The 13,043-nt window shown below is 51.2% G+C and overlaps 1 long non-coding RNA gene across 8 annotated transcripts in view; it reads right to left on the reverse strand.

The window, feature by feature from the left end:
- The window catches only part of LOC138446182 (uncharacterized), a 304,831-nt gene that overhangs the window by 264,816 nt on the left and 26,972 nt on the right, over positions 1-13,043 (reverse strand). The window lies entirely within an intron of this gene.

Consider the following 13,043-nt stretch of genomic DNA (forward strand, 5'->3'; position numbering starts at 1 on the left):
CAGGGTAAAAGTGGGGGGGATGCTTTAGACTCCCTCATCTAGCCCAGCTTCCTCTGTGCAAAAGATAACTGAGAACAGCAGAAAGAAAACGACCCTCCCAAAGCCCCCCGACAAACGGGGTACATCTAGTAACTGAACCCCAGGGGGCTTCCGCAGCCTCAACGCAGGTTTCCCCTCAGAGTCAAGGAGCTACCCCCATCTCCTTGCACTGAGCCACGACCTCTCTCCACCTCCCAGACACAGACCCCAGGGAGTGCTCACTGTCAAGGCCTCCGGCTTCTCTCTCCATCCCAGTGGATGGAGACAATGCCCAGTTTGCCCCCAGGGACGACAGGACTCCAAACACCACTTTGGTTTCTCCTTAACAGCGGCTTCCCCTTAACACTGCTGACAGCTGCCTTCCATGGCAAGGAGAGAAGAAAAAGGGAAAGGAGAGGATGAAATGAGCACAACCAATGACCTTGACTCGGGGAGTCTAATCATAGAACCGAGGTCTGGGCTCAGACTCCAGACACGCCACTTTCTAGCTTGTGGACCCCAAGCAAGTGTCTTCTACTAAAGCCTCTGTTTCTGCCACCAGGAAATGGGTATAAGGACAGAGCCTGACATCTTTGGACAGGACTTAGCTGCACACAACCCTCTTGGTTCTGATGTTACTGATGCAGTGCTCCCTCCCAGGGTGGGTTTTCAAGGTCATTTCAAGATACTCACAAAATACGCAAGACATGGGCAGTTTGTGCGCTCTTCCTGTGACTCTGCTGGGACAGATGCCCCGGCCCTCCCCACCTCCAGATTCTGCCTGGTTGGCTCCCGCCCTGACTTGCTAACTTGCCCACGCTTCTTTCCCGTAACTCAGCTGCCGGCTGGAGTCAAACTCCTGGGCTCTGGATCTCAAAAGGACATAACTGATCCTACCAGGCGGACATGGGCCGGGCCTGTAAGGTGATGGGGGGTTGGCGGGGGTTAGGGGGGAGGGGTGAGAGGGTGGGCAAGAGATCTCGGGAGGGTGGCCAGCGGCACAGAGGGTCATGTGCCCCCTCGGACCCCGGAGACTCCCACAAAGGACTCTCACAAAGTCTGTGTAGGACAGGACTGTAGGGTGACTCAGAGGCTGCATTGCAGGCCATGACTCAGCACTCTGGTGCAAGGCTGAGCCGGCCCAGCGCCCTAGAGCTGCCTCCAGAAGCAGGGGGTCCCCTGCCAGGCGGGCCGGGACAGTCAGCCCCGAGGAATGCCCCCTCGTTCACCAAACCCCCCCTCCCCGCCTGACCGCCTGTGCCCACAGCCGGCAACTCATGCAGCTGGCATGCCAGGGGCCCCCACGTGACCCGATCGTCCTGTCCCTGCGCCAGGGTAAACAGGCTATGGGGTGAGATCACGCCTGCACAGGGCAACTGGGATTAGAGGAGGGTGGGCGGCCCATGGGACTGGAAATGGCCAGGATGCCTGCTCACAGGCTTCTGGGGCCCGGGAGTGAGGAGCCAGGGAGAGAAAGGACAGGCTTCAGGACAGAGGAGGGAAGGCACGCAGCACACCCCAGGGGACAGTGGCCACCAGCGATGTGAGCTACTCTGTACGCGGGTCAGAGGCATAACCAGCATCCTGCCCCTCACTCCTTCCCTCCCTGAATCCCTCTCTTTCACCCCCTCCTTGTCCTGGTGTTCCCTCCCTCCTCCCCACCTCTCATCCCTTTTCAGACAGTCTGGTCACAAGCATTTCTCCTAACGAAAGCCTCTGCTACTCACCCTGGGGCATCATCCCTTGCAGCCTCTTTGTAAACCTGAGCCTCTACCAGCAGAAGCCCCCACTCTCCATTCCCCCCAACTCAAAATCCTAGGTCAATCCCAGGTCACCTCTTTCAGGCAGCCTGCCAGAGATCCAGCCCTTCCCTTTCCTTTCCCGGCCTCCCACTGGGACGACTCACCTACCCTCTCTCATGCTCTGCGTTTCCACGGCTGCTAGTTCTTTAGGCGATTCCATCTGTCCTCCTCTCCTGGAGCCCAGGTTGCCCCCAAGACCCACTCTCCTCCCACTGTGTGCTTCTAGGCTCTGGCAACACAGGCTCTTGCCCACGGCGGATGCTCAATAACCGGATGCCTCCAACACTTTCCAAATGGAAATCGGACAGCCGCTAGACCACCAAGGAAGTCCTTCTGCTTCTTTTTAAATAATCTTAAATTCTTTAGAACAGTTCTAGATTTTATAGAAAAATCTGAAAGTCTGAATATAGTACAGAGAGTTCACACACTCCACAACAAATTATATTATCATATAGCTCCATCCCTGCTAACATCTTAATATTACTGTGAGTGTTAGTCGCTCAATCGTATCCGATCTTTTGCAACCCCATGGACAGCAGCCCCCCAGGATCCTCTGCCCATGGGATTCTCCAGGCAAGAATACTGGAGTGGGTTGCCATTCCCTTCTCCAGGGGATCTGGAGGACCCAGGGATCAAACCCAGGGATCTCTTTATGTCTCCTGCATTGGCAGGTAGGTTCTCTAACACCGAGGCACCTGGCGACCCCACTCCTATCACATACTGTGAACAATCGTGTGCACTGTTCATTTTGCACAAACATCTGCAGGTACATCTCTGGGGAAACCATCCCCACAGGAGGCTGTTGGGTCAAAAGGCACCTGCACAAGCAGTTTGGTTAGGAAGGGCCACAGTGCCCACCCTGTGGCTCCGTGGAGGGCAATTCCCCCCCCACACACCCCAGCAATGGATACTCACAGAGTTGCTTCTCAGCAGCTCTGCCAACTCTCCAGGACACGACCACCTCGTGCACTGTGCGATCTTCACAGGAAAAGAGGCATTTTTCACTGCCATTTCCCTTTTTATGACTGGGTCGATGATCTTATGTTTAGGTGCCAATGGAGACGCCCTTCTATGAACTGTCTTCAGATCCAGGGCGGCCCCACGGCCACAGGCCAGGCTCCGTGGGTGCTACATGTCACAGGGGCTCAGCTATGCACACAGCCCGAGGAAGCCCGCAGCGAGACTGCAAGGCTAAGAATCAGGACCATTCTGGAAAGGAAAAGCTCAGCTGTGGCTAGAGTCTCGAGGGAAGGTTTTATATCTAGAAGGTGATACGTGGCCACCGCATCCAAGTTTCTTTCCTGGGAGAGACAGGCAGACAGGAAAGGACCTCGCTAGGATAAAGGTGCCAGGGAGATCTGAGGACACAGCAGACTCTGGGGTCTGTTTATTCTATTGGTTTTAAAATTATTTTTACTGGCATCTAGTTGCTTGACAATGTTGTGTTAGTTTTTGCTGTATAGCAAAGTGAATCAGCTGGATGTACATATATATATATATATCCCGTCTTTATTGGATTTCCTTTTCATTTAGGTGACCACAGAGCTCTGAGTCCTCTGTGCTATGCAGCAAGTTCTCATCAGTTATCTATTTTATACAAAGTATCAATAGTGTGTAAATGTCAACCCCAACCTCCCAATTCATCCCACCCCCGTTTTCCCCCCTTGGTATCTATACATCTGTTCTCTACATCTGTGTCTCCACTTTTTAAAATTAATTTTTACTGGACTCACTGGAAAAGACCCTGATGCTGGGAAAGGCTGAAGGTGGGAGGAGAAGGGGACGACAGAGGATGAGATGATTGGATGGCATCACCGACTCAATGGACATGAGTCTGAGCAAACTGAAGGAGACAGTGAAGGAGAGGGAAGCTTGGCACGCTGCAGACCATCCGGTCGCAAAGAGTCGGACATGACTCAGCGACTGAATAATGATAGTTGCTTTACAATGTTTTATTATGTTTCTGGGGTCTGTTCAGAGAGAGAGAAAGACCAAAGGCAGCATAAACACAGGCCAAGGCCTCAAAGCTACACCAATCAAGCCACAGAACTGGGTCTCATGGTGCAAGTGGAGAGGAATGCAAACATCCTTTCCTCACATTCTATTGCTACTTTGAGGGCAGTGACTGTATTCGCTTTTATGACTGGTTAGTTCAGCAACTTTCAAAGCTTCAATTACCCGAAGGCCTTTAAAAGCTCATCTTCTAGCCCTCAGTGGGGTCTGGGGTGCATACTTTGCAAAGGCTCCCAGGTGGGTGGACACCTCTGATAAAGGACCACCTCTGGCCCCAAGATTGACAAGCACCAGGACAGCCCGACACGGGTTCCCAGGGACAACGGGATTTTTCAGAAGCACGAGGAACACAGGAAGGTGAAGATCTGACAAGCAGTAATGACCTTTCCTCAAGCTCTGTTCAGGAGAGACAGTTGCTGGTGCGGAGGAGACGTCCATGTCGGAAATCTCTCTCACACGCAGGAATAGGGGCCATGCCTTGAGGCTGTAGACAGGAACCAGAACTTTCAATTTCGCAAATATCTCAGGTCTACTAAGAATTCTCCCCAGACCAGAGACACCCTGGGCTGTTCATCTGCGTGTTGGATGTATTGTTGATGCTCCTGCCAGTTCCCAGCGTGCGCAGGGTCGCGTCACTTTCATAACCTCCTCCTGCAGACGGAGGAATGGCAAGGTTGAGTCAGCTAGATGCGTGCTCAGGGTCAAGGGTGAGCGCTCTTCGATTTCCAGACTTAAATAATATCTCTGTCCCCTTATTCCTTCTCCCTTCCAGGATACTGGGTTGTCAAATGCATCTAGAGCACTTCTCCCACTTTATCTTCGCCCTCTCCTCCTCTCAGTGAGACTCAAGACTGAGACTCACTCAGGCTGTTAATGCATCAGTAAGCCAGCCTTTTACTCTCTCCAAGCTCATCCCCACCAGCCCTACTCAGACCACTAGCTGCAGTGAGAGGAGTCATCTCAGCACCCACAAGGGAACCTCTGCTTCTGTCCTCCAGCAGCACTCCCCCTCCCCACACCCCCTCCCTGCACTCTTTAGACCCAAGGTCCCCAACCCCTGGGTGTGGATGGTGCCTCCTGTCAGAACAGCAGTAGCGCTAGACTAGAAATAAAGTGCACAGTAAATGTAATGCATTTGAATCATCCCCAAACCATCCTTCCCTCCCAGTCCGTGAAATAATTGTGTTCTACAAAACTGGTCCCTGGTGCCAAAAAGGTTGGGGACCAGTGCTTAAGATTATAGTGAAAGTCGCTCAGTCGTGTGTGACTCTCTGCGACCCCATGGACTATACAGGCCACAGAATTCTCCAGGCCAGAACACTGGAGTGGGTAGCCATTCCCTTCTCCAGGGGATCTTTCCAACCCAGAAATCAAACTGGGGTCTCCTGCATTGCAGGTGGATTCTTTACCAGCTGAGCTACCAGAGAATAACCCGCCTGCAACACAGAAGACCCAGGTTCCATCCCTGGTTCGGGAAGATCCCCTGGAGAAAGGAATGGCTACCCACTCCAGTATTCCATGGGGTCACAAAGAGTCGGACACAACTAAGTGAACAACACACAGCCAAATAAAGTTCGTCTCAATTCAGCTTAAGACTATAGGAAGGGCTCAAATCCAATCCTACCTTCTTGAAGGAATCTTTCCCCACCACTGCAGTCAACACCCCCCGAAAAGCGCCTGAGAGGTATCAGGTACCACTCTCAGACAATGAGATGCACATAAAACACAGGCTCATCCTCACGAAGGTCAGTCTAGTACATGAAACATTCGGATGCAAGGGGATGAGACAGTCTCTGTTCCCAGTTTACGCAGGTGGCTATCTTAAGTCTATCCTAAGGAAGGGAGAACTTCCTGGGGTAGGTGGCATCTGGGTTGCACCTTTAAGAAGCCAAGAGGACTGCGGGTTGCAGGAGGGCTGTGTGGCTTACAGAAGCATGGGAGGAGAGTGGAGTTCCAAGGCCCCCTGGGTAAGGGAGAAGACAGAAACAAGCTGTGTACAGCTGGAGTGCAAACACCAAAGAGCCCCGACTGGCCCCCACTTATTCAGACCAGTCGTGAGGCTGGCTTCCCCAGGCAGCTTTCTTATTCACAGGGGCTCCAAATTCAGCTAACAAATGCACATAGCACCTTTTAATAATGTAGACATTCATCAATAATTCAGAAGCCCGGAGGCTTCCCCAAAGGAACCATGAAGAATATCAAGAATCCCCCGCCCGGGATTTAGCAGCTTCAGAAAGCATGGCCCTTGAGGCTGCACTCTGAAAAGAAAGAGCTTCTCTCAAGGAATTCATCCTGGGTTCCGCCTGAGGACCTCTAAGCCTGCCCTAGAAGATGATTCCAACCTAGTACACAAAAGGGAGCATCCTTCATGAAGTGTGTGATTGATGGACTCCTGGCCCATTGCAAACCTCTTCCAACCACATCACCTGTTTCCACTCTCACAGCCACCTGAGCAGTAGCAGGGTCCTGCCTCTGGCCTGTGCAGACCAGGTAGCTGGTGCTCTCATCTGAGGACTCTCTGGATGATATGACAGAAGGTTCCAGAGACAGGACTCTGGCCTGGCCCTTGAGGCCTACTTGCTGTCCACTGGTGAATGCTAGGACGTCTGGAGCTGGGCAGACCCCGGGAAAGCCACCTAGTCCAACTCCCCTTGGTACCCAGCAAAGGACTGGTAACCGAGCTGGGTCAAGATGCTGATGCTCTAAGGTTGATTAATTATCTAGGGGGTGAACCAGGTCTTTTCTGAAGCACACCAGTTACAAGGGGCCCTGTTGGGCCCTCTCAGGAAGGAAGAGACAGGTGACCTTTCAAGGAGCTGGGCCTGGGAGCAGAACAACGTGACACAGAGACATGGTCTTTTCAAGAAGAGTCCGGAATTGCTGCCCGGAAGTGGGGCATCAACAAATTCAGCGTGAAGTCCATCAAAGGGCAAAACAGTCTTCCAGAATTTATCTTCAGTTCAGTTCAGTCACTCAGTCGTGTCTGACTCTTTGCGACCCCATGAATCGCAGCACGCCAGGCCTCCCAGTCCATCACCATCTCACGGAGTTCACTCAGACTCACGTCCATCAAGTCCGTGATGCCATCCAGCCATCTCATCCTCTGTCGTCCCCTTCTCCTCCTGCCCTTAATCCCTCCCAGCATCAGCCTTTTCCAATGAGTCAACTCTTTGCATGAGGTGGCCAAAGTACTGGAGCTTCAGCTTTAGCATCATTCCTTCCAAAGAAATCCCAGGGTTGATCTTCAGAATGGACTGGTTGGATCTCCTTGCAGTCCAAGGAACTCTCAAGAGTCTTCTCCAACACCACAGTTCAAAAGCATCAATATCTTAAAAATCCAAAATGGATAAATGGTAATATAGGAGAGACATAAAATTCCAATGATGTAAACATAAACCATACAACTTAAAAAATAATAATAAATGAATAAATAGTAAGAGATAACAAATTATTTTCAGACAACACAAAAATGCACTAATTTGCCTTTGCAAACAAAAATGCAGGTGTACACCTCCTTGGTCAGATGACAGGATTACAAAAATATTGCTGTGATGAGGAGCACACAGGCTCTCGGGTCAAACCTGGATCCTACATGGATCTCACTTCAGGCAGAGTACCCAGCCTCTTGCCTTCTCATCTGACTGCCTATCAAACGGGGCCAGCAGTACCTTCTGCCCCTTCCTCCTGGCCTTTGAGAGACAGAAAAAGATCTGATTCTGAGTTGAAGGAAATTCACAGAGCACAAGTTTGCGCTAGACACCTTGCCTCCCTCCCAACACCCCTAGAGGTATATCATCCCCGTTTTACAGGGGTTAGACTGAGACTCAAGGACCTTGAAGCACTTGGCCCCAAACCATCTGTCCCCAGGGCAAGCTCTAGGGGATAAAGAAAGATTCCGGTCAGCAAAGGGTTTCTGGTGCTCCTGGCCACAGTGGTAGAACCGGAAGCTGAGTCCCAGCCCTCCCTCCTCACTCGGAATCCCACCTGAGATGGACCCAAAACCCACGAGTGTGCCCTCCCCCAGGCATCCTGCCAGAACTAGCTGACCAAGAGCTGCCGTCTGGCCTGAGAAGACGCCAGGCAACGCTTTGTGCCTGGTCAGGCTGGACCCACCTCCCACGTTTGCAGGGCCGCTTCGGGGAACTCGACCAGACAAGAAAGCCTCCATGCACCCAGCTCTGGGAGGGGGAGTGGCCGGGGCCGTCCCACCCAGGTGCGGCCGGCACAGTGAGTCCATGACCTCTGCCCCTTCGGAGTCTGTCTACCAGCATCTGGTACTATTTTAAGACCTTCTGAGATCCAAACAGGATTCTGAGCTCGCTGGGGACAGTCTGTAAAAGTTTTCCACTGGCACAAAGATATTCAGTGCTGTAACTCAAAGTATGACTTTACAATGGGACCTGATTATCAACAGTTCCAGAATATCCTCTCTTGAGCGGCTCTGCTCCTTTCTCTTTCCTGTCCTTTATGGGCTGGCGGGCACACAGCACGTAGCCCGGGCAAATGCCTCACGCAGGGGTTTGCTGGAGGACCTTTACCTCTGGGGTCCCAGCCCTCATGCTAGGGGGCTTCTGTCCATGCCCCCCACAGAGACGTCACCCTGAGAGTCATGTTGATATTTAAGCACATCTGCTCCAATCCACTGGCTTTACACATCCCTCCTAAGAAAGCCCGAAGGCTGCCAATGGCACGGACCCCCATCCTCCCTGATTGCCCCCTAATCCCTCCCTCACCAGCTCATGCCTCTCCCCCACGTGACCCTTCCTCACTCTCTGGCTTATTTTCCTGTTGCCCCCTCCCCCCAACTCCAACCCAGGGCTTACTCTTCTCCATCCCACTCTGCACCTGGCAAGCCAAGGGCTCCATGCACCCGGATGCACTGGCTGTCAGCTGAGTTCAGCCAGTGGGAAGCACCAGAAGGAGGTTCGCAGGCAGAAGAAGGAAGTGTTCAGGGTAGAAATCCCAGGCCCACCCCCCACACTGCAGAGCCTGGGTCCCCCTACACTACAGCCCTGCCGAGTGGTCCCTCCTCCACCCCTCTTGCCAGGACTGGGCCTGAATGGTGCCCCATGTTGGTTCCTAACTCTGCCCTGCTTCTGTCCACCGCCCTTCGTTAAACCTTCCTCCGCTGAGCCCACTGGGACCCTGACTCATCCAAGCTCCTCGTGCCTGGTCTGGGGGTCTCCTGTGCCCTCTGCAGCCGCCATCTGGAAGCCCTCCACCTGCCGCAGTGGAGAGAAAAAGCATTACAGACTCTCAAAGCCTCCATCAGGAAGGCACACCTTTCTGCACACATCTGATTGGCCAGAGCATGTCACATGACCAAGCCTCACTTCTATGAGGAGGGATGTATCCACTCATCAAAAGGGGAGCAGTGATACAGTGACCCTGAACCGAGATACCATTTAAGCCAGGAATCTTTGCTTATGTCTCTTTCTAACCTGGCTCCCCTAGCACAGTGCCTGACAACCTGTCAAGCCACTCAGAAAAATCCCTTCAACAAATGAACAAAAGCTTGTTTGTGCTTAACCTCCAGAGCCTGTTCATGAGACCCATAAGAAAGGCAGGCCCATCACTGGAATATTAACCCAGCAGTTAACCTCTCAGTCTCTGGTACCTCCCAGCCTGTGGTGCCTGGGTTCAAATCCCAGTTCCACCTTTTATTACCTGTGTGACCTTGGACCAACTTAATCAACCTCTCTGTGCCTCAGCTTCTTCATATGTAAGATGAGAGTGGTGATAACGGTACTTAGAACATAGGACTGTTACGAGGATGAAATGAGTTACCTGATAGAAAGCACTTAGAATTGCACCTGATAGAACTTCCAGGGTGGTCCAGTGGTTAAGACTTTGCCTTCCAGTGTAGGGGGTGTGGGTTTGATCCCTAGTTGGGGCGCTAAGATCCCACATGCCTGGCGGCCAAAAAACCAAAAAGGTAAAACAGAAGCATTATTGTAACAAATAAAGACTTTACAAATGGCCCACATCAAATAAATATTTTTAACAAAAGGAGTCTGCACCTGACTTGTGGTAAACATGCTATAAATAAAAGCTATTATTAGTACTATTATCACTGGAGTCAGATCTTGTTTTAATCCCATACGGTTTGGACTGAGTCACTTGCTTTAATTTCTCAACAGTCCTCCAAATGACAAACCTTCAAACTACATGTTCCCAATACTTTCTGAGTATAGACCCACTGCTGACATCTGCCTACAGCCCCTCAAGACAACTACTTTGAAAAGGACCATTTTTGGTTTCCATGCAAACTGTGATGCAGTAAGTAATTGTATACACATGATATGTGCATTTTGTTGTTCAGTCGCTCAGTCGTGTCCGACTCTTCACAACCCCATGGACTGCAGCATGCCAGGCTCCCCTGTCCTTCACCATCTCAAGGAGTTTGCTCAAACTCATGTCTGTTGAGTCAGTGATGCCATCCAACCATCTCATCCTCTGTCACCCCCTTCTCCTCCTGCCCTCAATCTTTCCTAGCATCAAGACTTTTCCAATGAGTTGGCTCTTTGCACTGGTGGTCAAAGTTTTGGGGCTTCAGCTTCAAAATCCAGTCTCGTTAATATATTACATAGAGGCAGATATGATACATATACATATATTATTTTATCTGATATATCACAATCCCACTGAAAACAAAGTCAAGAGAGCAATACATGAACTTATCACCTCTCATAGCCCCACACTTACAAAAGCTGGGACCCAGTGTGAATCCTGGCTATGAGCAAGTCCCTCCCCATGGCGGCCACCCTCATCTCTGCCTCCCAGGATAACTCTGCAAAAGGCAAACCAAAGTGAAAGGACCATTGTGCCCAGCACACAAGATGAGCTCAATCAATCTTAGTTATCTATCCCTCTGTAATAAAATTAAATATTTGACATGGAAAACTCAGGAAATTTTTCAGGAATAATATAAAGTTATCCACAGCCTCTTAAAAGCCATCAAGGGAATTTTTCAGAAGTCCATCTTCCAAGAGCAATGGTTCATGAACTTCAGAATGGTGTTTCTAAATTTCCTCTTAATTTCTGGCATTCAGAAAAATATATGCTTAAGTGATAAGATGTCAGTAGGAGCAGCTGAGGGGTCCACCCTCAACTCTTTTATTCTTTCCAGTTTAAAAGTATTGCTGGAAGCCCACAGTCCTTCACCAGCAAGTCCTGGAGCACATGGAAGGCAAGTCCACCGCCTCTTCTCCCCAACCTGGTGGCCCCGGCCAGACACCATCTCCTTAGTCAGGTCATCTGCAGCTTGCCTGTGGGCACTGGGTAGCAATTCCAGCTGCCTCGGGGAAGGGGGCATTTGTCAGTCATGAAATGGAACAAGACTCTAAAGAGCTCTGGCATTTGCCAGGAAAATAATAACACAGCCTTGGAAGCCCTGGCTTCTGGCCCCATGAACGTGAGTCCATATTCTCCAGCAAGACACAGGCTAGTGAAAGGTAATTGTCACCAGAACCAGCCATGTCCACCTACCCCCCACCTAGAGGACTTCACTGCATCGCATGTCGTGGAAGCTTTGTAAAGAGAGAGCAAGTGAGAGGACCGTCTCCTCTCTCTTCCCTTCCTCATCACAGCCTCCTTAAATGTGGTATGTCAACCCTGCAGCCGTGTTACTCGGATCTGAAGCAAAGCTCCCCTGCTTACTGTCTGGGAAACATGTTTCTCAATGGAAACTTAATATACAAAAAGCAGTGCCTGACACAGTGCAAGCGCTCAGTTGCTGCTGTTTAGTTGTTCAGTTGTGTCCAACTCTTTTGCGACCCCATAGATTGCAGCCTGCCAGGCTCCTCTGTTCATAGGATTCCCAAGCAAGAATACTTCAGTAGGTTGTCATTTTCTTCTCCTGACCCACGGATAGAATTTGCGTCTCTTGCATTGCAGGCGAATTCCTTCCCACTGAGCCACCAGAGAAGCCTGCAAGCACCAAATTCTTATTTTATGATTAGCAATTAGCGTTTTCCTACCACACCTAGCCTCTGGAACTGTCTAGTTCTGGTCATCTCTCCAATGGAGGCATCCCATTTCCTTCCACAATGAAAAGCTTTCACTGCAGTCCCTTGAAAGTCAGACAACATGGTTTAACCTCTCTACAGTCTGTGTTCATTCATTTTTCATTCATTCATTGAAGACTATTTACTAACCTCTCACTAAGCACTGAACATGGAGAACAAGAAGGACCCAGTCACGGCTTCTGCCCTCTCGTGGAGGAGACATATCAAAAACAAGAAGCAAAATAAATCAAAGAAGATTGTTTGAAGACGGTGACTGGTGTCACGAGGAGCATCAAGAGCACCTGGTGATTCAGAATAACAGAGGTTTGGGGAAGGGGTCTATGAGACCGAGTGGTCTGAGCAAGGAGAATGGTCTAGACTCTGCTACTCAAAATGGGAGATGAGGTCCTTAATTCTGGCACCACCTGTGAGCTTGCCTCACCCTATAGCCCTGGGCGTGGGGTCCCACCACCTGGGTTGTAACAAGCCCTCCAGGTGGTTCTGACGTCCACTCAAGTGGTTGAAAAGCACTGGACAGGAAGACTGATGACATTAACAAATATGCAGGCGTGTCCCCAGGGGGGAACATTCCTTGCCCTTAGGACCAGACAAACTCCAAGCCCCAACACCAAGATATCAAGAGCCTCGAGGTTGGTTTCTGGAAAATAACTGTCCATGGGGTCGATGTCTACCTGCTGCAGCTGGGGCCAGCTGGAGGAAGTGGGAGGGACCGGGCCAAGCAAGCAGAACCGGCAAGACATGATCAGCAGCAGCGGAGCAGAGGGCAGGCGGACCAGGAAGGGCCCCAGCTGCCCTGGAGCCACCGTCATGGTGGCCACATTCCAGTGCCCTGAGAAGAATGCGGACAATGTCTCAGCGTCCTGGGGAGCACCATCCTGAGGTACAAAGGACGCCAGGACGCCTGCTGGCTGACCAGAAGAGGCCTGTGGAATCTGGCCGAATCCCTTGGCACCCCTTGTCGCCCTTGCCCACTTACTCCCCTTGACCACCTGCTCCCTGGGGCTCGGCAGGGCCCAGGGGACGATGAGCAACTAGCAGGTAACACAGCCAGGACTCAGGCTCAAAGGCCATAAAAAGCAATTCCCTTCAAGGGCCCTTGGGGTCAGACTTGCTCTCGTAGACTCTAAAGCATTCCATGCTCCTCATCCAAGATAAGGATTCCAGCAAGGCAGATTCCAGGGCC

Source organism: Ovis canadensis, chromosome 9 (genome assembly GCF_042477335.2).
Source record: "Ovis canadensis isolate MfBH-ARS-UI-01 breed Bighorn chromosome 9, ARS-UI_OviCan_v2, whole genome shotgun sequence".
NCBI lineage: Eukaryota > Metazoa > Chordata > Mammalia > Artiodactyla > Bovidae > Ovis > Ovis canadensis.